This window comes from Salvelinus alpinus, chromosome 5, assembly GCF_045679555.1.
Source record: "Salvelinus alpinus chromosome 5, SLU_Salpinus.1, whole genome shotgun sequence".
NCBI lineage: Eukaryota > Metazoa > Chordata > Actinopteri > Salmoniformes > Salmonidae > Salvelinus > Salvelinus alpinus.
In genome coordinates, this window is record NC_092090.1 from 87,366,147 (window position 1) to 87,393,629 (window position 27,483).

Below are 27,483 nucleotides of genomic sequence, written 5' to 3' on the forward strand. Positions count from 1 at the left end.
CGTAGCAGTCCAGGGAACACAGTAAACAGAAAAACACTGGTTTGGATGTTCGTAGCAGTCCAGGGAACACAGTAAACAGAAAAACACTGGTTTGGATGTTCGTAGCAGTCCAGGGAACACAGTAAACAAAAAAACACTGGTTTGGATGTTCGTAGCAGTCCAGGGAACACAGTAAACAGAAAAACACTGGTTTGGATGTTCGTAGCAGTCCAGGGAACACAGTAAACAGAAAAACACTGGTTTGGATGTTCGTAGCAGTCCAGGGAACACAGTAAACAAAAAAACACTGGTTTGGATGTTCGTAGCAGTCCAGGGAACACAGTAAACAAAAAAACACTGGTTTGGATGTTCGTAGCAGTCCAGGGAACACAGTAAACAAAAAAACACTGGTTTGGATGTTCGTAGCAGTCCAGGGAACACAGTAAACAAAAAAACACTGGTTTGGATGTTCGTAGCAGTCCAGGGAACACAGTAAACAGAAAAACACTGGTTTGGATGTTCGTAGCAGTCCAGGGAACACAGTAAACAAAAAAACACTGGTTGAGGGAAGCTCAGGTAACGTGGCCATGAGCAATATCAAATCCCATGACCCATTCCTCTGGTCCGTACCAAGACCAGGGTCACAGGGGGGCAGAGGCTAGCATTCACTGTTTATCATCAGCACAAACTCACAGTCTAAAAGGTGTACCCCATAACAATCTAATGCAAATGGCTACAGTCATTGCAAATGATGTACAAGCAGGCAGCGTTCTCGGCGAGGTCATTTGGAACATTCCCGTATTACTCCCCACATGATGTGTGGATGATGTGTGGATGTAGCATTTTAGTTGTACAGCCATATTGGTCGATCTATGAAATTAGCTTGCTTTAGTGATGTGTTGCGGAAGGTATTATTCGTGATTTTTGAATGGCCTATTTACTCAGAATTGGCAGAAAGAAGAAAAAAATCCTTGACTTGACCTTTGACCTCAGCCTTCCTAAAACCATCTCAAACACAGCTGGAGAGATTGACAATATGTTAATTTCTTGGGCTATTTAATGTGCGTGCTATGCACCACATGCTAAATCTGTAGAAATACAACTCTGTCATAAAAAATATTTCAATAGCTAAAAATACCGATCTCACTCACACTCTCCAAACAGTACCAGACAATACCAAGAGATTACCTCTAGTACCATTCAGAATATTCTGGTTACTCCAAAAGGCTGTTTGTAGGTCTTGGTATTCAAGTAAAATACTTATTGTGCGATGTAAAATTAAAGGGTTCAAGAGAGAGGGCGATGTCAGCACCCATGGGCCTCAGCATGTGGTAGTGTACCCACTGTAATTACTCCCTCTACTCTCCCTCTATCGGTGGAGTGCTCTGAAGGGCCAATTAGGGAGGGCAGGCCGAGTCGCCGTGCAGGAGAGTCAGCGGCAGAGTCACTACTCACCATTTAAACTCCCAGACCTATAGCCATCATAGAGAGCGTTGTTATCAAATCACTAGTTTCGATTTTCGCCAATGATACAGTCAAAGCCAAAGATTTGTGATCAAATACCAAAAATATACATTTTTCAGACCAAGCATGTGGTTTCATTGTTTGGTATGAATAGCAAGCACCCTGGCATGGTAATATTGTGTGTATCCAATGTAACTATACAGTACCTCTCTTTAGAAGGATGCCATTTACGCTGTAGCCAGCGTTGTCTGTTGACAAGGTCATACGCTATTGTCCCTCTGGTTGGTGTTTGGTCAAAACCAAACTAAAAAACTCCAGTCAATTGTGTGAGTAAAGTTTACCATACAGGTTTTCAGGAACGCATTGTGCTGTGGACATGAAAGTCAGGAGGAAGGTACACTCTCCCCATAGGAGAACACTGAACCCTTTAAAGAACCCATTTTGGTTCCAGGTAGAACCCTTTTTGGTTCCAGGTAGGACCCTTTCACAGAGGATTCTACATGGAACGCAGAAGAGTTCTACCTGGAACCAAAAAGGGTTCTACCTGGAACCAAAAGGGGTTCTCCTATGGCGACAGCCAAAGAACACTTGTGGAATCTTTTTTTCTAAGTTTAGATGTATACTGTTAATCAGAATCCTTCAGTATCGGGCCATTGCTTTGGGTTCACTATAGTTCAAATGCTTAGCAAATGTGAATGTGGGCTTTATCCACGGTCCTCTCCAAAATACTACATCTACCTTTAATCAGGATGTGTCTACAACAGTACTATAGCATTCATGTCACCATCTTAAAAGCAGTGTGTCAGTGTCGTTAGACCACTATATCCACCGCTGCATTATTTAGATAGACTGCAATGCAAGGTAACTGGCCCGCTATGCTTTTTAGGAGTCAGAGCGATGTCCAACCTCCCATCAGCCATTGCCTGTGTGAGAGCATGGTAGGGATCATTGGGTCAAAGCCCAAACAAGAAGGGATGACTATTTTCATCTCTCAGATGAAGATGTGCAGTGACAACATTCCCCCTGGAAACAGAGCTACTGCAGCCTCTCATTTCTATCCTTCAGTAATACTCCCTGACAATATCCAAATTACAATGATTGCCTTGTGTTTCAATGTGCTGTATGCTCTACGGGCAGTGGTTACATATATATACTGTATATATGTATTCGATTTATAGAATAGCAACCATGAAAATGCACAATATCCTGTGTGTTTATATCCTATTACGTTTGTATATGGCACAACATTACTTGTACTAATTTAGCACTAATGAAATCCAGTATGACAGAGAGCGATTGTTAGGTGTTGCCGTTCATAAGGCACAGCCTGTGTTTCCCTAGAGTAGACCTTCCAGAATACAGACGTAGGATCTTAATTTGAGCCAGTTTGCTGCAGCAGGAAAAATAACTTGCAGCCACAGGAAATTATACTTTTTATGTGGATTATAATTTAAAGTCCATATTTGTAGGGGTTGATAAATTTTTCATAAGGGAAAATCAAGTCTGAAAGTTCTCCTGCAACAGGGTAATCAAATTGAGATCCTACATCTGTATACCTGCATGCAGCCTCTATGTCATTAACGCTAGGCCACAGGACATAATGTCCCCTGCATGCGTTTGCATGATTAAAGCATGGTACAGTGTGTGTGTGTGTGTGTGTGTGTGTGTGTGTGTGTGTGTGTGTGTGTGTGTGTGTGTGTGTGTGTGTGTGTGTGTGTGTGTGTGTGTGTGTGTGCGTGTGCGTGTGCGTGTGTTTGTGTGTGTTTATGCGTGTGTGCTTGGGCACACATGATGAATCGCCAACTGAGGATAATAGGTGCCAGCGTACAACACATCTTTTGGATGTCCATAAGCAAAAATCTACACCTGTCAATCTGACCAATAAGGATAAAGCTGTTATTATCATGTAATAAATGTGTAATAAACACACAATAACTAGCGGCAAGGTTAAAGCATTAACCAAAGAAAAAAGTAGGTCATTTATAAAATGTATTTATATGAAAGCTGCTATTTCATTTAAATGATTTACTTTCCATATATCATTTTAATATTTCCTATTCGTCATGTAATTCCATATTTCATGCCTGGATGCGATCCTTCCCCCATGCTATATATATCAGCTGAGGCTCCTGCCGCTTTGTGATAGCACATTCTATCCTGTCCACGGCTGTTACAAAAATTCCACAAAACTGAAACATATCCATCTTTTTTTCTAATTTTGATACACGGAATTACCAGGGGTAGGGCATTGGGGTGGGGTGACACAATCATTAGTTATCCATTTATAATTAAAAGGAATAAAACTGCAGTTGTATTTTTTTTCATTTAATATCCAAGTGGCCATCAGTGGAGTGTGTAGTAGCGCTGCGTAGGTAGGGTTTCTCCTACATCATCTTTTTACTGTGAGAACAAAGGATATGCACATCATAAAATCATGCAAATGAATGCAAATCGCTGTCAGCGAAGAGAGGGAAGGTGGCAGGAGGGAGGGGAGTTTGCAGAAACCAAGATGGGTGGTAGGCAAGCCTCTTCTGCCCCGAACAATTTAAGATATAGCTTTTTTTTTTAAAGGTGTTGATGGCCCAATATATTGCTTAATTTAGCTCTGTCTTATTCCAAACCAGTCTTTTTAGTCTTTGTAGTGTACAGAAGTGTTTTTGAATATCCCCCCTTTGGGCCTGGATAGACTTGCCTAAGACAATGCAAAGCCCAAACAAGAGGCACCTGCCATCTTCTCCCTCCTTCCCTCCTTATTCACCTCCCTTTTTAATCTTTTAAAGCAACATTTTGAATAAATGTTCTTTGAGAATTACATATTTTATTTTCAATTCATGTTTTCATCTGCTGAATGCAGTGGATAGAAAAGAAAATGTGTCTCTTGTGTTTTGATGGAAGAGAGCAGGTTAGAGAGGGAGGGAGGGCAGGGCAGTGCTGTGTGTATAGAGCATCAGAGAAATGCAAAACAGATCCTACTAACGCCACGGCTAATGAAAGTGTCCCCTCTACCCCCATTCACTCACTTCAACCTTATCAAAATTGTGTCATTTTCCTGAGTGCGTTCATTAAGCCTAAGGGAGGGGGATTAAGGATTGACAACCGCTCCCTCCCTTTCCTTACCCTCAGACCCTTTCGAAAATCACATATTCACAGTGTACTCCTGGATATTCATGTCAGCGTACACCATGCACATTGAGATTTTTTTTAACGCATTATATATCTTTATAATGAGGAAACTGTACAGAGGCCAACATGTCCACATTGTCTGAAACTTTGCACAGTAACTGTTTAAAATACAATTTGTGGTGCCTTTCGACTGCTCAGGGTTTTCAAATGAGAGATAGCTTACCGGCAAGTTGCAGATCTACCATTCTGTTTAAATCTGACCAAGGATGGCACACCAACTGTCAACATCATTTCAATATAATTCACACATTTAGGATAATATTGATTGCTCTAATTTTGAACAGTAGTTTGTTGTGTTTTAATGAAGTTAGATATCATTTTCAAAAACAGCTTTAGAGACTATCCACTTAAACATCTAGTCTGTATAACTGTGTGTAAAAGACGTAGACTATGTATGAGTAGGTTTACATAGTGCTCAGAGCTGCCCGTATTTCAGCTATGATCAGTGATTTGTGTGCAGTAACATATTAAAGAACACTCACACACACACACACACACACACACACACACACACACACACACACACACACACACACACACACACACACACACACACACACACACACACACACACACACACACACACACACACACACACACACGTCTGGACTACCCCTCAGACACAATATGGTGATTGAGAGAAGGGGGAGGGCACAGACAGACACTTACAATAATGCATAATGACGTTAACATTCTTGCATGTCTAATGGAGGGGGGACCGAGACAGACACTGTCTGGGCCGTCGCCTGTGTGTGTGTGTGTGTGTGTGTGTGTGTGTGTGTGTGTGTGTGTGTGTGTGTGTGTGTGTGTGTGTGTGTGTGTGTGTGTGTGTGTGTGTGTGTGTGTGTGTGTGTGTGTGTGTGTGTGTGTGTGTGTGTGTGTGTGTGTGTGTTTTTACTAAACCAATGCACTGGAAGCTATATGACATCCACAACAGTAGAAGCTGAATGTTACATTTCTATGAAAAATCCTGCATTCAATCTCATTTAAATATTTGTGTGTGCCGAAAGGGTGGGGCGCAATTATGCGCGCAAGCATAGACATCATCAAGTCCTCTGCTAATGTCTGTTATCTCTCTCAACCTCCCATCATACAAACAGAAGGTAATGGATTGGATATGAAAACTGAAGGAAGTGATAGAAAACGGAGATGGAGAAAGATAGAGGAGGACTGGAAACGATGGAGCTCATTTTCTGCAGACACCCCGGTGCCATCTGTAGACCACTGAAATCCCCTTGAATGTGTTGCTGGGCTTAGGAGAGGGGGGCTGGGTTTATATCCTACTAGGCCCTATCTCTGCATGGGTACACTTTGTCCCCCCCCCCCAAAAAAAATGTATTTTTTTTGTCTGCATCAAATGTCAAGTTAATTTCCTGGGTGGTATGAGCAGTGTGTCCTCCCCTTGGGTGTGTGTGTGGCAGCACAGAGGATGTGAGTGGGGGAAGGAGGTAAAGCGAGGATAGTAAAAGGGGCGAGAAGAGAGGTGAGGAGGCAGGGGCGAGTACAGTACGCTAGCATCTGTAAATTGGCGCTCTCTGATGTGTTAGTGGCAGCGTGTGTGTGTGTGTTTGTGTGTGTGTGTTTGTGTGTGTGTACATACAAAGCGTACATGGTTATGTTTTTTGAGTTCAGTGAGTGTGTATGTCTGTATGTCTGTCTGAATGCACCTGTTCGTTTGAATTTACAGTATATTTCTAAACGTGACATATTTTGTCTCAATAATTATTTCAATTGATTATTGGAATTCTAGATCTACAGCCAATGATGTGACAACCCTCTCCTGTGCTGGTAGTATTATGTGGAGCATAGCCCATCTTCATTAAAGGGGAGCAGTCCCTTATGAAACGACCAATCAGAATCTTCTCTTTTTATGCTCCAGCTACAGGGCGCTGACCCTTATCACAAGCGCTGACCGTTAAAGCTGCAATATCTAACTTTTTTTGGGAGACCCGACCAAATTCACATAGAAATATGAGTTTTAGTCTAAGAAGCGGCAGATATGTTCTACTGTATGTGCGCTATTTCTCTGCTTCCTGTTCTTCAGTTTAGTTTTTACGCCTTTTACTTTCGGTTTTGTACACCAGCTTCAAACAGCTGAAAATACAATACTTTTGGTTATTGAAAATATATTTCACAGCGGTTTAGATGGTAAAATGATTCTCTACACTTTGACTGCTTGTTTTGTCACATAAATTGAAATTAGGCGAACTATTCGAATTTTAGCAACCAGGAAATGGTGGAGCGATTTCTGCATATTGCACATTTAACTAATGGGAACTCACTGCTCTATCATTATAATAGCCCCTCATCTTCATACACAACCAGAAAGACCTCTGTGTGCATCTCAGTATGTGTTCCGCCCCCTCTTTTACGCTGCTGCTACTCTCTGTTTATTATCTATGCATAGTCACTACCTACATATACATGTTATCTAAATTACCTCGACTAACCGGTGCCCCCCCACATTGACTCTGTACCGGTACCTCCCGTATATAGCCTCACTACTGTTTTTTTTTACTGCTGCTCTTTAATTACTTGTTATTTATAGTTTTTACTTATCTATTTTTTACTTAACACTTATTTTTCTTAAAACTGCATTGTTGGTTAATTTAAGGGCTTGTAAGTAAGAATTTCACTGTAAGGTGAATTTTGATTTGATGAGTGTGTGTCCATGAGCTGTTTTTTCTAAATCAGCAGTGTCCTATCAGTAAACTGATTTTAAACATATCCCTATCACTATTGTCGCTCATGTAGGACCACTAGCTAATGTGTTGCTTGGTGATGGCAGTCTTTGTCTCTCTCTCTGCCACTGTGGACTCTAGATTTCCCCCCCAGTCCCCCTATTTGCATTGAGTAATTGGGTGCATCTGACAAGCCTCATGCCTAATGTATGTGCTTCTTACATTTACGGGGTGCATCTTTTATTTGAAAAGAAACACATAGTGTTATTTTTTGACAAACACACTGTTTGTATTTATTGGACATTATTGGTCTACAGTGCCTTCGGGAGAGTATTCAGACCACTTGACTTTTTCCACATTTTCTTTATTTACAGCCTTATTCTAAAATGGATTAAATAAATACAAATCCTCAGCAGTCTGTGCACAATACCCCATAATGACAAAGCGAAAACAGCTTTTTAGACATTTTTGCAGAAATACCATATTTACATAAGTATTCAGACCCTTTGCTATGAGACTCGAAATTGAGCTCAGGTGCATCCTGTGTACAATGATCATCCATGAGATGTTTCTACAACTTGATGGATTGAACATGATTTGGAAAGGCACACATCTGTCTACATAAGGTTCCACAGTTGACAGTGCATGTCAGAGCAAAAACCAAGCCATGAAGTCGAAGGAATTGTCCGTAGAGCTCCGAGACAAGATTGTGTCAAGGCACAGATTAGGGGAAGGGTACCAAAAAATGTCTGCAGCAATGAAGGTCCCCAAGAACACAGTGGTCTCCATCATTCTTAAATTGAAGAAGTTGGGAACCACCAAGACTTCCTTGAGCTGGACATTTCTAAAAATCCTGTTTTTGCTTTGTCATTATGGGGTATTGTGTGTAGATTGATGAGGAACATTTATAGGACTACAGTACATAGCAAAACTGTGCCTGCCTGTGTGTCTGTGTGAGTGTGTGTGCGCATGTGTATTGTCAGAGTGATTTCCAGTGTCTGAATGAGTGTATGAATGTGTATATGCGTGTTGCGACAGACATGTAAAACGCTGTAATGTGGAGAAAGGGATTATTCATTTGTCAGTTGTGCTTTACCTGATGTATGCTCCTTGCCTGTCACATCCCATAACTCAGAGAAATTACAACAGTCCCACATATTTATGCATATTCATGATGCTGCTTTGCATGGCACAGGTGCAGTATCATAGTCTGTAGGAGTCACCGTGATCTCGAGACGTGGCAGAGCGAAGGGCTTGGAATCTACTGATTCACTGTCTCCTCACAAGCGTAGGCTGGATAGCACTCCCTTCATGACAATTGTATTATGTATGGAAAGCTCTTTTGCATTTGGTGGCATAGCCTCTGTTTGCCCACAGTGTAACATACAATCTTAAATAAATTAGCTTTGTCCCGGATTATCAAGGTCATTCTGAAAGAGAGGATTTTTTGTATAGCTCTCATTTAGCCATATGTTTGTCATATTTTCTCATAGTTGTGTTTTTAAAATGTATTTCTATTGTCCTCGCTGTTGCTCTCTCTCTCTCTCTCTCTCTCTCTCTCTCTCTCTCTCTCTCTCTCTCTCTCTCTCTCTCTCTCTCCCTCTCTCCCTCTCATCCCTCTCCCTCTCCCTCTCCCTCTCCCTCTCCCTCTCCCTCTCCCTCTTCCTCTCTCTCTCTCTCTCTCTCTCTCTCTCTCTCTCTTCCTTTCCTCTCCTCTCCTCTCACTCCCTCTCCTTTCTCTTCCTCTATCTCTCTATCTATCGCCTTCTTCCTCTATAATCTTGACAGTGTGGTTATACGTGGACCTTTGTGTCTCTGTTAATGAAAGGTGCAAATCAGAGAGGGAATGCTGTTGACATAGGGACAAGGATGAGAACTAGTGAATGAGAAACAAACCGAGATGGATGAAAGAGTGACGATAGCGGGAGAGAGGCGGGAATGAGGGAATGGAGAGAGAGGACAGGAGGTGGTGGAGGAGGAGGAGAAGGAGAGTAGGAGGAGGAGAGGAGAGGAGAGGAGAGGAGAGGAGAGGAGAGGAGAGGAGAGGAGAGGAGAGGAGAGGAGAGGAGAGGAGAGGAGAGGAGAGGAGAGGAGAGGAGAGGAGAGGAGAGGAGAGGTGGAGGAGGAGGTTGAGGAGGAGAGAAGGCAGAGGAGGATCCTAGTGACTGGCTCAACGGCCCATTGAAGCGGCTTGAGGAGGGAGCAGACTTAATCAGTGCACCAGCGGTAATGAAGGAAAGGGTTTGGGCTGTGCCACTGCTTGGGTAAAAAGCGATTGTTCTCAGCACGGGTTTCCCAAACACTGCCAACAATGGCACTATTGTCCCGCCAGCTCTCATTAGGGAGAGAACTAGGGACGGCACGAGAGGGGCGAAGAGGGTAGCGCGAGTGGGAACCTGACAGGAATGGGGGACGGGGGGAGGAGGGAGGAGGGAGGGGGAGAGGGCACTCCCCCTGATTCCATTGAACTCCACCCTGGCATCATCCTCTCCCTTCCTGTCTCTCGCTTTATCTTTCTCTCTCTTTCATCATCTCTTCCTCTCGTTCTCTTATCCCTTCATCCTCTCATCCCTTCACCTGGTTGTCCTCCGACCTATTTCTCCTGCTTTCTTCTCATCTGCTTACCTTACTTCCTTGATATATTTATCTGTTTTTTCTCACTCATCTTCTCATCCTCATTTTCTTCTTTCTTCCTCTCATCCTCCCATTCTTATCCTGGCTTTAGGATGCCTTGCCTGTCATACCACCTCCACGTCAACATCCCCCATCCACTGAGAAAGTGAGAGAGAGAGAGAGAGAGAGAGAGAGAGAGAGAGAGAGAGAGAGAGAGAGAGAGAGAGAGAGAGAGAGAGAGAGAGAGAGAGAGAGAGAGAGAGAGAGAGAGAGAGAGAGAGAGAGAGAGAGAGAGAGAGAGAGGCAGGGAGAGGCAGGGAGAGGCAGGGAGAGGGGAGGGAACAAGAAATATCATGCCTGTTCCTGCCTTAATAAACATGGACGAATGATGAACACAATAGAATACATTATGCTCTTGTTAGCAGAGGCAATCAACATCTCTTTCACAGCCTAACCCAATGCTCCCGCTTCGCCACTTTCCCACCCTCAATGCCCAATGGCCACAAAAGATTAGATTTGATTAGATTTGTGTGTGTGTGTCTGTACCTGTGCCTGTGTGCCTGTGTGCATGTGAGCATGCGTGACTGTTGTATGAGCTTGCATATGTGCATGACAAACACATTTTGTCAAATATACTGTAAATAAAAGATGTGGCAGATTAAACAGATTACAGTTTTATTTTTATTTCAAGTAATTACGACTTTTATACTAATTATTTTCATATCTATGACACAACCATACAAACTAAATCCTAATAAATAGCCCAACCATAATCTCTTTACTAAAGCCCCACTTGCTCTTTAGAACTATGCATAGGAAAAGGGAAACAGCGAGACGACCATTCTGCCTGAATTCCAACTGTATTCTGACACATCTGAAAAAAGGATGTGGCTTTAGGAGATGAGAAACAGGCCTGACAATATTGGCATTTATTGGGATGACTCATGTACTGGAGGCAGCTCTGCAGGGTAGTCACTGGCTGGCACAGCCACAAAGTCCTAAAATCTGATTTTAAACCTAAACCTAACCTTAACCTTAACCTTAACCCTAACCTTAAACACATCTTATGCCCAGGCCTCTAAAGTGCGACCAATTTGGTTACATATGCAACAGAATATTTTTCTGTGCGACCAGGAGTTAATTTTGGGAGCACTGCGTGACTAAGGGAAAAAATCTACCAGATAATAATTGTTGTAATGATAAGGCTTTGCTGTACCGTTATTTCCTAGTGCACTAGAGAAAAACAGCAACGAGGTCAAAAGATCTGACCCATAGTACTGGCACAGCATTTTTACTTTCCTACAGCAGATCACCAGGACAGCATATTATTCATAAACCATGTTGTGGGCCGTTCTAAAACTACTCGCGCCTTGTTAACCATTTGTTTCCACTTTGATTAGTCATGTTATCTCATTAGCTAGCTAGCTAACAACCTGGTAGCTGCCTGTATACTTGGAGATAGCTTCTTTAGGAGATCAATGATCATAGCAATGAATGAATAACAGATATTTTGAATGTTGTCACAAACCTGACGTTTTTAAAGATACAGCGTACAATTGTCTATGTAATGTATCTCAATAGGAAAATAGTGCTTTTACAAAGTGTAGAAACCAAATATTCCACAAATGACTTTGTAATTGAAAATACAAGTATTTCCATCAACATTTTAGCTTTTATAATAAACTAATGTCGTAACAGTGTTAGTTCGTTTCTTTCAGGGGTTAGAACCGGTTCAGGGTGCAGAACTGAAAACAGGAAAATAACAAAACAATTTGAGGAACAGAACCAGAACCGAGAACAAAAGTGATCTATACTGTTCCGGAAGCATGGGTACTAGTTAATAACGTTAATTTATGTTAACTTGTTTTTATCTTTATTCTGGTGCCACTCTGCACACTCAAGATTTTTAGCTAGCTAGCTTGTTAGCTAGCTCTGGTCGAGCTCTTAAAAACAATAGGCAGCATTATGTGTAATGTAATAGAACTGACTGTCATGATCAAGGGCTAGCTCTAGTCCAACGTTAGTTTAGCCAACTCTCTGAAGTTCAACGACATTCAAAGTTCCTTCATAGAAGCCACTCCTCTCTATGTATAATTCTGTGGGCTTAACTCAGATAATGCTTGTCATAACAACAAGATTTCCCTGCCTCACCCGCAAAATGTCAGTTGCATGTCGCACCCTACACTACAATTGTCTTTCCAAAGCATGTGCATAGCTTTCCTGTTCCATAGCAAACTGCTCTATCCATTAGTGGAGTAATTTAATGTCGAGCTAAATCAAAATTAAAATATATATTTCAGAGGTTTAAAAAGGAAAGGAAACAGAAAGGAATGATATAAACTGTAGCTTTATTTCATTGGAACCGGGTTCAGAACTTTATTTTGTTGTTCGGAACAGTGGAACAGAATGAAAAAAATTATGGTTTCTAGGGCACAATATGTGCTTCATTGTTCATTCTATTCATGTCCTGAGGAAAATGGCTTCCAAACCCGGCCACTAGGGGCAACAGTGAGCGTTGTGGACAGGGTTGGTGGATAGACGTAATCCCATGACTCTGGATCAGAAGTATGCGTGTTTGATCATCACAGTCATGGACACAGTTTTTTTTTTAACCATATCCCAAAACTGAACCTTTACCTTAACCATTCGGAATGAGTGCCTAAACTTAATGTTTTAACCCTATCCCAAACTTTAGCCCTTACCTTAACCATTCGGAGTGACGTTTGGAGAAATGGAATTTCTAAATTTCTCGTGAGCCTAAATGTGGTGCTCCTAAGCTTTTTAAGTTGAGAGACAAATGCTATTAATGAACAATGTTAATTTAGAGCCCTGCTTTATGCCTAATGCTAACCTTAAATTAAGACCAAAAATCACATTTTGGTTTTCATACATTTTTACGATATGTAGACAATTTTGACTTTGCAGCCGGCCCATCTTGTGGAAATCACTCCGCTCTACCTCCACGACAAGATTAATCTCAATAAACTTCAATATGCGAAGTCTCTGAGTGACAATGACAATTGCTTACCAAATTGTCACTCAAGTCCCATCAGCAAGTTTGGAGAAAATCCTCTGTCCTCTTTCATGTTTTTCTTTTTTTTGTCCCCCATGCAGAGATATGGTCCCGGTAATGGTAGCAATCTGTACCCAGAAAGGCAAGGGGCATTTAACTTCTTGGAACTATAGGGGGTGCTGTTCCGCATTAGCATATTTGGGTCTCCAAATTAAACTGCCTCGTGCTAAATTCTTGATCGTACAATATGCATATTATTGTTATTATTGGATAGAAAACAGTCTATAGTTTCTATAGGAGTTGAAATTTTGTCTCTGAGTGGTACAGAACAATTTTTACAGCACTTTTCATGACAGGGTTCAGATTTCAGAAATTTTTACCTCTGATCTGGGGTCTGTTTATAAGGCCACAGTGAATGCTATGAAGAAACCGACACTACCTACGTCTTCCTCTGGGTGTCTGTACGTCATCACGTTTTCAATGAACTCGATGGGATATTCCCAGCCATTATAAAAGCCCAAAATGTACAGAGACCCCCCTTTCTCAACGTGCGCCTCAAGCGTGAAGGCCATCGGACCTGCCTCGTTCCAAATCGTTTTCTAACCAGCTATATTTCTCCGGTCATGTTTTCAGTCGTTATAGTTGTTAAAAACATCATAATGTAGTTAATTTTAATCGTTTTATAGCAATTTATATCCGTTTAGTGCGATTCTGAGGAATTTATTTGTCGTGCACTTTCTAGCTTTGGGAACGTTTCGCGGTCTCGGTCGTTGTTAGTGGACATTTCGAAGGACAGAGGACATCTATCGACCAAAAGACGTTTATAACATAGAAAGGATACATTGCCCAAGAATATGATGGAAGATCAGCTCAAAGTAAGCAATATTTAATATGATAAACCGTGTTTCTGTCGAAATATTTTAAACGCATACATCGCCATTTTGTTTGGTGTAGCTTCACTTGGCCAACCCTGTATTGAAAAGTAAGGATAATTTTAAAAATGTAAATCAGCGGTTGCATTAAGAACTAATTTGTCTTTCGATTCCTGTCAACCCTGTATTTTTTAGTCAAGTATATGATTAGCTTTTAATTAAACTAGATCACTCTGATAGATGACGTCAGACATATTGAGGCTTGATTTCCTAGTATTTTTATTGTGTAACCACGGTTTTGTATGGCTAAATATGCACCTTTTCGAACAAACTGTATATGTATGTTGTAAAATGATGTTACAGGAGTGTCATCGGAAGAATTCTGAGAAGGTTAGTGAAAAAATTAATATCTTTTGGCGGTGATTACGTTATAGCGCTCTTTGGCTGGAATCGATGCTCTGGTAACGTTTTCACATGTAGTATGCTAACTTATCGATTTATTGTGTTTTCGCTGTAAAACGCTTAGAAAATCTGAAATATTGTCTGGAATCACAAGATCTGGGTCTTTCCATTGCTATGCTTTGTCTATTCTTATGAAATGTTTTATGATGAGTAAATTGGTCATACACGTTGCTCTATCTAGTAATTCTAGTGGATTTGTGATGGTCGGTGCAATTGTAAACTGTGATTTCTACCTGAAATATGCACTTTTTTCTAACAAAAACTATCCTATACCATGAATATGTTATCAGACTGTCATCTGATGGTTTTTTTTATAGGTTATTGGCTATCAATATCTTAGTTGAGCCGAATTGGTGATAGCACCTGAAGGAGTAAGAAACTGATGGAGTTAGAATAGTGGTGTATTTTGCTAACGTGTTTAGCTAATAGATTTACATATTTTGTCTTCCCTGTAAAACATTTTAAAAATCTGAAATGGTGGCTTTATTCACAAGATCTGTATCTTTCATCTGGTGTCTTGGACTTGTGATTTAATGATATTTAGATGCTACTATCTACTTCTGAAGCTATGCTATCTATGCTAATCAGTGTGTGGGGGGTGGGGGGTGATCCCGGATCCGGGGTTGAGGTTCTAGAAAGGTTAAGCTCCAACACAGGCACAAATCAGGTCTGTCTGGATGATCTGAGATGATGTTGACAATCAGTATAACTTCCCCAGACTCCACAGAAGAAGCTATGTGATCTAGGTGTTTATTTCCATGAGACAAAAGAAAGGAAGAAAGAAGAAAATAAATTCATAGTCTGAATTCTAGCTGAAGGGGGTGTGGTGCGCACACAGTGAAAGAGATGGCCTCCGGTTCAGGGGCAGGAGGCTGGGTTGCTATGGCTGCAGGTCTCTGATATGCCCATCTGCAACACAGAGAGGGTCTACTTTAACTGTGTGTCCGTGTGTGTTGTGTGCGCGTGCGTGCCTGTGTAGGTGAGTTTGCATGCGTTTGCGTGTGATCCACCTTAGAACATACAGAAAAATACTGCAAAACATATTTTTGTACGGTACACATCAAATTAAATTAAATTAAATGTGTCACATTTAAACCGTACAGTGAAAATGCTTACTTACAAGCCCTTAAAACTGTGCAGTTTTAAGAAAATACCTACAAAAAAAAGTCAGCGATAAGAATAACAAATAATTAAAGAGCAGCAGTAAATAACAATAGCGGGGCTTTATACAGGGAGTACCGGTACAGAGTCAATGTCAATGTGCGGGGGCACCGGTGTCGAGGTAATTCAGGTAATATGTACATATAGGTAGAGTTATTAAAGTGACTATTCATAGATGATAACAGAGAGTAACAGCAGCGTTCTGGGGGGGCAATGCAAATAGTCTGGGCATTCTGTACTCTTCTAGGGTCATCAGCCAGTCTGTCCTCGGGATATCACCCTCAGTCCACCGGTCAAATGGAGCGGGTGAACCAGGATCTGGAGACCGCCTTACGGTGCTGTGTGTCCGCCAACCCCGCCACTTGGAGTCAGCACCTTCCCTGGGTGGAATACGCACACAACACTCTCCAGTGTTCCTCCACTGGCCTGTCACCATTCCAGGTGTTGTACGGTTACCAGCCCCCCCCCCCCCTGTTTCCTGATCAGGAAATTGAAGTTCCTTAGATATCGTGCACCAGCTGTTGTTCACATATATGCATAGGCCCCTGCCCCGTGTCTTACCAGAGGCTGCTGTTCAGTCCTCCCGATGGAGTGTATAACCCACCAGCTGTATGTTCTTAATGTCGTCGTTCAGCCACGACTCGGTGAAACATAAGATATTACCATTTTTAAAGTCCCGTTGGTAGGATATCCATGCTTTCAGTTCGTCCCATTTATTCTCCAGCGATTGAATATTAGCTAGCAGGACGGAAGGCAAAGGCAGATTAGCCACTTGTCGCTTAATCCTCGCAAGGCACCCTGATCTTTTTCCATAAAATCTCAGTTTTCTTCTCCAGCGATTCACGGGGATCTGGGCCTGGTCAGGTGTAGGTAGTAGTGTATCCCTCCCGTCCGAATCATTAAAGAAGAACTCTTCGTCCAGTTTGAGGTGAACAATCGCAGTTCTGATGTCCAGAACCTCTTTTCGGTCATAAGACACAGTAGCAGCAACATTATGTACAAAACAAGTTACGAACAATGCGAAAAATTGTAACAAAATAGCATGGTTGGTTAAAAGCCGTAAAGACGGCAGCCCTCCCCTCCGGCGCGATCATGTACACAGCTATTGTTCCATCAGAAAAGCATGTGAACTCCCCATGTACTTACTGATCCCTAGAATCTATAGCCGAGAGGTTTATATATATAGTCCCTGAGCTAGAAAATTAAAAAATAAACGTTTTAATTGTGCCTTATCGATCTATAATGTATTGTATTTCCCTATAGAGCTTTTCAGACAGCCAGCAGAATATCGCAGAGTACCCCGCCAGGTACACCACTTGTCCCTCTAGTCAAAGCGGCTAGTACCAGGACGGCAACAGCCCAGAGTTTATGCAAGAGCTGGCAGTGACCATAGCAACAAAATAAAAATAAAACATTACCGACATATCGCTATAACACCATAAGCATGCATACACACTTATATACATGCAACACAAATGTTTAATCCAAAAATGGATTAGAAAACAATGATTTTATTGTTAAACATGGCTCTGTAAACTTTGACGACATGTGTCTCATTATGCCTGGCGAAAATCAAACACTGCATTCCACTGTATACCAACGGGTCAAGCATGATGGTGATGGTTTGGGGATGCTTTGCTGCCTCAAGACCTGGACAACTTGCCTTAATAGAAGGAACCATGAGTTCTGCACTGTAATAGAAGGAACCATGAGTTCTGCTCTGTAATAGAAGGAACCATGAGTTCTGCTCTGTAATAGAAGGAACCATGAGTTCTGCTCTGTATCAGAGAATTCTACAGGAGAATGTCAGGCCATCCGTCTGTGAGCTGAAGCTGAAGCACAGCTGGGTCATGCAGCAAGACAATGATCCAAATCACACAATCAACTCTAGATGAAAATGGCTAAAAAGCAACATATTTGAAGTTGTGAAATGACCTAGTCAAAGTCCAGACCTAATCCCAATTGTGATGTTGTGGCAGGACTTGAAACGAGCAGTTCATGCTTGAAAACCCACAAATGTCACTGAGTTACAGCAGTTCTGCATGGAAGAGTGGGCCAAAATTCCTCCACAGCGACATGAGAGACTGATCAACAACTACAGGAAGTGTTTGGTTGTAGTCATTGCAGCTAATTGTGGCACAACCAGTTATAGAGTGCAAGGGGGTCATTTCTTTTTCACACAGGGGCATTGGGTGTTGCATAACTTTGTTTATGAAATAAGTATGTATTTGTTGTGTTTTTTGTTCACTCAAGTTCCCTTTATCTAATATTAGGTTTTGGTTGAAGATAACGTTCAGTATAAAAAATGTGCTTATGTAGAGAAAATTAGAAAGGGGGCAAATAATTTTTCACAGTATTGTAAAGTTAGCTGGTTCTGCTGTTGGAAGTACTGTTGATGTACCCCTACGCAGGCTGCATTTTCTACTGTGATTGGTCAGCAAATGATGGCACCGCTTGAAAAATAGAGCAGAATCCTATTTTCTCCGCCTAGGCTGAGCAGCTTCCACAGGCATGAGCACCACTGACAGCTGCTCGTGGATAGAACCCCCCCGCCTAAGCTTCAATGAAAATGAATGGTCCACCCCGTCCGCTGCGCGCTGTCTGTCAGCTCCTTAACTGTCACCCCAGGCTGTAAAAAAAATCCTGTTATTTGTACGGTATCTTACTGGCAGCGAGTTACCTGTAAGTTACTGTAAAAAAAAATTACAATATGTTACGGTAAATATTAAAGTTTCTTTGGAATTTATGCTAAAATACTTTACATTTTTTTACAGTATTGCTCCTCTCTCTCCTCACATCACTGCCACTGCAGTCTATTGTTGTCTTTTAAAAGCAGAGTAGCACGCAAAGTGCGTTATGACCTTGATATACACTCAGTGTAAAAGACATGAGGAACACCTTCCTAATATTGAGTTGCACCCCCTTTTGCCCTCAGAAGAGCCTCAGTTTGTCGGGCATGGACTCTACAAGGTGTCGAAAGCGTTCCACAGGGATGCTGGCACATGTTCACTCCAATGCCTCCCACAGTTGTGTCAAGTTGGCTGGATGTCCTTTGGGTGGTGGACCATTCTTGATACACACGGGAAACTGTTGAGCGTTGCAGTTCTTGACACAAACAAACCGGTGCTCCTGACACCTACTACCATACCCCATTCAAAGGCACTTAAATATTTTGTCTTGCCCATTCACCCTCTGAATTGCACACATACACAATCCATGTCTCAATTGTATCAAGGCTTAAAAAACCTTATTTAACCTGTCTCCTCCCCTTCATCTACACTGATTGAAGTGGAATTAACATCAATAAGGAAACATTGCTTTCACCTGGATTCACCTGGTCAGTCTACGTCATGGAAAGAGCATGTTTTGTACACTCAGTGTATATGTTAGTATCCAGATGGCTGTAGAGTAAAATGCACAGTAGTTAGGAATAGGGGCTACCTCCGCCATTAATATACACACCATACATTGTTTGGGTGAACAGCTGTTCTGCACCTGTCTATGATACATTTTGTTGTTTGCATTGGCATTGTTTACTTTCCTCACATTATCTCCACCACCACTCAGCATTTCACATTCTTTTTTTACTACTTCATCACTGCTTAAGCCATCTTGTTGTGGCAGTATGACCACTAATGTATGGTATGTGTGTGTGTGTGTGTGTGTGTGTGTGTGTGTGTGTGTGTGTGTGTGTGTGTGTGTGTGTGTGTGTGTGTGTGTGTGTGTGTGTGTGTGTGTGTGTGTGTGTGTGTGTGTGTGCGTGCCTGTGTGTGTTTGTTTGTGTGTGTGTGTGTGCGTGCATGCTCACACGCGCATGTATGTGTGTTTCTGTTTGAAGGGGGCAGAATGCTTTCTCCGTCTCTGCACTTGAACGTTTGAATGTTTAATATTTCATAGATTGCCAGCAGGTGTGGGGGTTGTGTGTCATAATGATTATGGCAGACTGGAGACTCCCTGTATGGGGTCAGGGCAGAGACAGACACCCCTTTAGAAAGGCTTTCGAATGGACTTCAGCTGTCCTGGGCTTGAGAAACATCCCTCTCCATGCTACCATCATGTGTTCACTCATGCTGTTTCTAAGTGGTGTCTTACTGTATCTACATAATATGCTGTCTGCTGCTCTGTTATTGTGTCCATTGGCTTCTTTTGGAGTCTGAACATGAATTTTGGTCATATGTACAGTTGAAGTCGGAAGTTTACATACGAGTCATTAAAACTCGTTTTTCAACCACTCCACACATTTCTTGTTAACAAACTATAGTTCTGGCAAGTCGGTTAGGACATCTACTTTGTGCATGACACAAGTAATTTTTCCAACAATTGTTTACAGACAGATTATTTCACTTATAATTCACTGTATCACAATTCTAGTGGGTCAGAAGTTACATACACTAAGTTGACTGTGCCTTTAAACAGCTTGGAAAATTCCAGAAAATAATGTCATAGCTTTAGAAGCTTCTGATAGGCTAATTGACATCATTTGAGTCAATTGGAGGTGTACCTGTGGATGTATTTCAAGGCCTACCTTCAAACTCAGTGCCTCTTTGCTTGACATCATGGGAAAATCAAAAGAAATCAGCCAAGACCTCAGAAAATAAATTGTAGACCTCCACAAGTCTGGTTCATCCTAGGGAGCAATTTCCAAACGCCTGAAAGTACCACGTTCATCTGTACAAACAATAGTACGCAAGTATAAACACCATGGGACCACGCATCCGTCATACCGCTCAGGAAGGAGACGCGTTCTGTCTCCTAGAGATGAACGTACTTTGGTGCGAAAAGTGCAAATCAATTCCAGAACAACAGCAAAGGACCTTGCGAAGATGCTGGAGGAAACAGGTACAAAAGTATCTATATCCACAGTAAAACGAGTCCAATTTCGACATAATCTGAAGGGCCGCTCAGCAAGGAAGAAGCCACTGCTCCAAAACCGCCATAAAAAAAGCCAGACTACGGTTTGCAACTGCACATGGGGACAAATATCGAACTTTTTGGAGAAATGTCCTCTGGTCTGATGAAACAAAAATAGAACTGTTTGGCCATAATGACCATCGTAATGTTTGGAGGAAAAAGGGGGAGGCTTGCAAGCCGAAGAACACCATCCCAACCATGAAGCACGGGGGTGGCAGCATCATGTTGTGGGGGTGCTTTGCTGCAGGAGGGAGTGGTGCACTTCACAAAATAGATGGCATCATGAGGCAGGAAAATTATATGGATATATTGAAGCAACATCTCTAGACATCAGTCAGGAAGTTAAAGCTTGGTCGCAAATGGGTCTTCCAAATCGACAATGACCCCAAGCATACTTCCAAAGTTGTGGCAAAATGGCTTAAGGACAACAAAGTCAAGGAATTGGAGTGGCCATCACAAAGCCCTGACCTCAATCCTATAGAAAATGTGTGGGCAGAACTGAAAAAGCGTGTGCGAGCAAGGAGGCCTACAAACCTGACTCAGTTACACCAGCTCTGTCAGGAGGAATGGGCCAAATTCCCCCAACATATTGTAGGAAGCTTGTGGAAGGCTACTTCTTCTGACCCACTGGGAATGTGATGAAAGAAATAAAAGCTGAAATAAATCCTTCTCTCTACTATTATTCTGACATTTCACATTCTTAAAATAAAGTGAGATTCCTAACTGACCTAAGACAGGGCATTTTTACTAGGATTAAATGTCAGGAATTGTGAAAAACTGAGTTTAAATGTATTTGGCTAAGGTGTACTGTATGTCAACTTCTGACTTCAACTGTAACTAACACTGCGTCTGTGCGACGACTACGTCTGTTCTGATTGGCTCATTACATCCCTGATTGTCCCGGGGCCTCACACTGATAGGTCCACATGTAGGTGGCCATGCTGGTAATATTTGTGACTATGGCTGTGCAGGGCCCTGTGACATGGCCTTTACCACCTCCTGCTGGGTCCTGGAGGTCTCCCCTGACTCGCCTATGGGATCCTCCTCAACACCCCTCAGCTCCAGACCCTTTATCCTCCTCAACTCCCCTCAGCTCCAGACCCTTTATCCTCCTCAACTCCCCTCAGCTCCAGACCCTTTATCCTCCTCAACTCCCCTCAGCTCCAGACCCTTTATCCTCCTCAACCCCTCTCAGCTCCAGACCCTTTATCCTCCTCAACCACCCTCAGCTCCAGACCCTTTATCCTCCTCAACCCCCCTCAGCTCCAGACCCTTTATCCTCCTCAACCCCCCTCAGCTCCAGACCCTTTATCCTCCTCAACCACCCTCAGCTCCAGCCCCTTTATCCTCCTCAACAGACCCTCAGCTCCAGCCCCTTTATCCTCCTCAACCCCCCTCAGCTCCAGACCCTTTATCCTCCTCAACCCCTCTCAGCTCCAGACCCTTTATCCTCCTCAACAGACCCTCAGCTCCAGACCCTTTATCCTCCTCAACCCCTCTCAGCTCCAGACCCTTTATCCTCCTCAACCCCTCTCAGCTCCAGCCCCTTTATCCTCCTCAACAGACCCTCAGCTCCAGCCCCTTTATCCTCCTCAACCCCCCTCAGCTCCAGCCCCTTTATCCAGGCCGTGTGTTAGCTGTGTCCACATCAGCCATGTTCAGCTCTTATATCTAGCCTGTAACCAAGCAGGAGACTTGCTATGGAGCAAGACTGGGAAAACCTCTCGCTCCAGTCAATCGCTGGTGAACAAATAGTCCCAGTCGCCAATCAGGAGTCTCCTTCTGATGTGGTGTAGTGTAGATTGTCTGAACAGGAAGCTAGCGATGTGAGGGCAGTGTATACTCTCTTTCTCTTTTTCCTCTCTCTATCCAGCTCTCTCTCTCACACACAAACACACAGGCACACACAAACACACACACACACACACACACACACACACACACACACACACACACACACACACACACACACACACACACACACACACACACACACACACACACACACACACACACACGCACACACCATCCGTGCAACCATGAGAATGGAGTATACTAAGGTTCAAGTTCAATGCTAGTATTTAGCCCTCTCCTCCTGTACGGCACTCTCACTCTCACACTCTCTAGAGAGACTAAACAGAAACAGCACACTGTCTGTCAAGTAATAACACAACACCTCAAACACACACACACAAAGGTGTTAACACCCTCTACATCCACACTCATTTATACACACATACAGTATAGGCCTACACACATCATAAGGTATATCATACAACAATAGAATAATGATGGATTGTAATACTTAATTATCAATATTAGTATCCTGTTTATAATTGTTTGATTGTAAGGCATATGGATATTGTATTGTACATTTGTGTCCCAAACTTTTTTTGATATTCTACATATACCTGCATACATGTGTTAGAATTTAGAACCAGGAATAGATATAGCCCGTGGTTCACTCGAGACCTGACTGCCCTTGACCAGCACAAAAACATCCTCTGGCGTACGGCATTAGCATCGAATAGCCCCCGCGATATACAGCTTTTCAGGGAAGTTAGGATCCAATATACACAGGCAGTTAGGAAAGCAAAGGCTAGCTTTTTCAAACAGAAATGTGCATCCAGCAGCAAAAACTCCAAAAAGGTCTGGGACACTGTAAAGTCCATGGAGAATAAGAGCAGCTCCTCCCAGCTACCCACTGCACTGAGGCTAGGAAACGCTGTCATTTTTAATAAGCATTTTTCACCGGCTGGCCATGCTTTCCACCTGGCCACCCCTACCCTGGTCAACAGCCCTGCACCCACAACAGCAACTTGCCCAAGCCTCCCCCATTTCTCCTTCACTCAAATCCAGCTGATGTTCTGGAAGAGCTGCAAAATCTGGACCCCTACATATCAGTAGGCCTAGACAATCTGGACCCTCTCTTTCTAAAATGATCAGCCGAAATTGTTGCAACCCCTATTACTAGCCTGTTCAATCTCTCTTTTATGTCGTTTGAGATCCCCAAAGAATGGAAAGCTGCCGCGGTCATCCCCCTCTTCAAAGGGGGAGACACTCCAGACCCAAACTGCTACAGACCTATATCTATCCTACCCTGCCTTTCTAAGGTCTTCGAAAGCAAAGTTAACAAACAGATCACCGACCATTTCGAATCCCACCGTACCTTCTCCGCTATGCAATCTGGTTTACGAGCTGGTCATGGGTGCACCTCAGCCACGCTCAAGGTCCTAAACGATATCATATCCGCCATCGATAAGAAACAGTACTGTGCAGCTGTATTCATCGACCTGGCCAAGGCTTTCAAAAAGGCAGACTCAACAGCCTTGGTTTCTCAAATGACTGCCTCACCTGGTTCACCAAATACTTCTGACAGACTTCAGTGTGTCAAATCGGAGGGCCTGTTGTCCGGACCTCTGGCAGTCTCTATGGGGGTGCCATAGGGTTCAATTCTCAGACCAACTCTTTTCTCTGTAAACATCAATGATGTTGGTGATTCTCTGATCCATCTCTACGCAGATGACACCATTCTGTATACTTCTGGCCCTTCTTTGGACACTGTGTTAACAAACCTCCAAACAAGCTTCAATGCCATACAACTCTCCTTCCGTGGCCTCCAAATGCTCTTAAATGCAAGTAAAACTAAATGCATGCTCTTCAACCGATCGCTGCCCGCACCCGCCCACCCGTCCAGCATCACTACTCTGGACGGTTCTGACTTAGAATATGTGGACAACTACAAATACCTAGGTGTCTGGTTAGACTGTAAACTCTCCCTCCAAACTCACATTAAGCATCTCCAATCCAAAATTAACTCTATAATCGGCTTCCTATTTCGCAACAAAGCATCCTTCACTCATGCTGTCAAACATACCCTCGTAAAACGGACTATCCTGCCGATCCTTGACTTTGGCGATGTCATTTACAAAATAGCCTCCAACACTCTACTCAGCAAATTAGATTTTGTCTATCACAGTGCCATCCGTTTTGTCACCAAAGCCCCATATACTACTCACCACTGCAACCTTTATGCTCTCGTTGGCTGGCCCTCGCTTCATATTCGTCGCCAAACCGACTGGCTCCAGGTCATCTATAAGTCTTTGCTAGGTAAAGCCCCACCTTATCTCAGCTCACTGGTCACCATAGCAGCACCCACCCGTAGCACACGCTCCAGCAGGTATATTTCACTGGTCACCCCCAAAGCCAATTCCTCCTTTGGCCGCCTTTCCTTCCAGTTCTCTGCTGCCAATGACTGGAACGAATTGCAAAAATCACTGGAGCTGGAGACTCATATCTCCCTCACTAACTTTAAGCACCAGCTGTCAGAGCAGCTCACAGATCACTGCACCTGTACATAGCCCATCTGTAAATAGCCCATCCAACTACCTCATCCCCATACTGTTATTTTTTAGTTTTTGCTCCTTTGCACCCCAGTATCTCTACTTGCACATTCATCTTCTGCACATCTATCACTCCAGTATTTAAATTGCTCAAATGTTATTATTTTGTCACTATGGCCTATTTATTGCCTTTCCTCCCTTATCTTACCTCATTTGCACACACTGTACATATACTTTTTCTTCTTTGCTTTATCTTGGCCAGGTCGCAGTTCTAAATGAGAACTTGTTTTCAACTAGTCTACCTGGTTAAATAAAGGTGAAATAAAAAAAATTATAAATAAAATCTACTGCATGCCTTTATCTAAACACACATATAACCATTTTAACTTTGTTTTACAATACATAAACTGAGTGTACAAAACATTAGGAACACCTACTTAATATTGAGTTGCACCCCCTTTTGCCCTCAGAACAGCCTCAGTTTGTTGGGGAAAGGCCTTTGAAGGTGTCGAAAGCGTTCCACAGGGTTGCTGGCCCATGTTCACTCCAATGCCTCCCACAGTAATATCAAGTTGGCTGAATGTCCTTTGGGTAGTGGACCATTCTTGATACACACGGGAAACTGTTGAGTGAAAAAAAAACAGCAGCGTTGTAGTTCTTGACAAACTCACACCGGTGCGCCTGGCACCTACTACCATACCCCGTTGAAAGGTACTTCAATATTTTTCTTGCCCATTAAACCCTCTAAATGGCACACATACACAATCCATGTCTCAATTGTATCAAGGCTTTAAAGTCTTTTAACCTGTCTCCTCCCCTCTTTGAGTTAGCCTCTCTGAGCTAGCCTCTCTAAACTAGCCTCTCTGAGCTATCCTCTCTGAGCTTGCCTCTGTGAGTTAGCCTCTCTGAGCTAGCCTCTGTGAGCAAGCCAGTTTGAGTTAGCCTCTCTGAGCTAGCCTCTTTGACCTAGGCTCTTTTAACAAGCCTCTTTGAGCTAGCCTCTTGGAGATAGCCTCTTTGAGTTAGCCTCTTTGAGTTAGCCTCTCTGAGTTAGCCTTTCTAAGCTAGCCTCCCCGCATGCCGCACTGAGTCTTGGCCCAGGCTGAGGGTAGAGAGAGAGGGGGGAGGGGTTGCGGTGGCTGTGATTAGCTCCATTGTTGGAGGTCTGTTGTTGGAGGTCTGTCAAGCTTCATTGGCTCCAGAGAAAGGCCTCCCAATGAGCCCAGCCAAGCTTTGCCCAAACTTTGTGCGGAAGACAAACTAAGTTATGGTGGTCTGGTGGAGTGCTGGAAGGGTGATATACAACACTTGGACATATGGAGCCCTCATCAGGACCTCTCCCAGACATGTTTTCATGTGTACACTTTGCCGTATGTGTGTGTGTGTGTGTGTGTGTGTGTGTGTGTGTGTGTGTGTGTGTGTGTGTGTGTGTGTGTGTGTGTGTGTGTGTGTGTGTGTGTGTGTGTGTGTGTGAGTGAGTGAGTGAGTGAGTGAGTGAGTGAGTGAGTGAGTGAGTGAGTGAGTGAGTGAGTGAGTGAGTGAGTGAGTGAGTGAGTGAGTGAGTGAGTGAGTGAGTGAGTGAGTGAGTGAGTGAGTGAGTGAGTGAGTGAATGTGTAAGGGATTGGGGGGGTGTATGTGTGAGTGTGTAAGGGATTGGGGGATGTATGTGTGCATCCAGATGTGTTGGTGTATCTTGCGGCTCAGTAAAAGTGGCTGAAGCCTTCTCACAGGGCTCCTCACAGGGCTTCTCACAGGGCTTCTCACAGGGCTTCTCACAGGGCTGAGAAGAGAGAGCTGAATGCTTTGTCTCTATACCATTCTCCTGAGACAGAATCATTTCTGACACATGCGTTCACAAAGACAAAAGTTACTGAAATAACTGATACACAATGAAACGTTACAGATTCCTTCTGTAGTCATCTTAGGACTGGATGAGTGAACAAAAAAGTGTCCAGTGACTGTCAGTTTACCCCATACACACATGCACTGTTTCAAACACACACACACACACACATGCACTGTTTCAAACACACACACACACACACACACACACACACACACACACACACACACACACACACACACACACACACACACACACACACACACACACACACACACACACACACACACACACACACACACACACACACACACACACAATCACACGTTTGGGGATTTTGGGTGATGTGTGCAACTAGCTTTTACAGTCTCATGTCAGAATTAGATATTTTTCAAATGTACAATTTAGAAGTTGTTGGAAATGTCAAATTTGGAAGTGTGTAAGGTTAAGTTTAGGCATTAACTCCACATTTTTAAGTTTAGCGTTAAGTTTAGGCATCAACTCTGACGTCTGAAGGTTAGGCATTAACTCTGAATGGTTAAGGTAAGGGTTAAGGTTTGGGATATGCATTAAAAAAAATCTCAAAACAACTTTCTATCGCTGGATTCAAACTTGCAAGCTTTAGAATCAGAGGTTGCAAGTTCTAAATTTGACGTTTGAGAATCTCCCAATGGTTAAGGTAAGGGTTTGGGATAGGCTTAAAACAAAAATGTCAAAACACTTTTCTATCGCTGGATTTGAAATGAATCAGAGGCAGATGCTTGCGCCCATCTGACATCCCCATCCCCAACACCTTAGCAAAATGGAAACCTACTTGGAGGTAACAGCGCTCACTGTTTCCCCTAGGGGGCGGTTTCCACGACATCTCCAAACATCCTCAGACATGGATGGATATCTTAAACTGACTTGTATCACTGGTGACCTAGCTGGATGTGAGGTGGACTATAGGGTGTGTTT

At 43.0% G+C, this 27,483-nt stretch overlaps 1 long non-coding RNA gene across 3 annotated transcripts in view; it reads left to right on the forward strand.

Annotated features, from left to right (window-relative positions):
• The window catches only part of LOC139577157 (uncharacterized), a 71,635-nt gene that overhangs the window by 25,183 nt on the left and 18,969 nt on the right, over positions 1-27,483 (forward strand). The gene's annotated exons all lie outside the window — the stretch shown is intronic.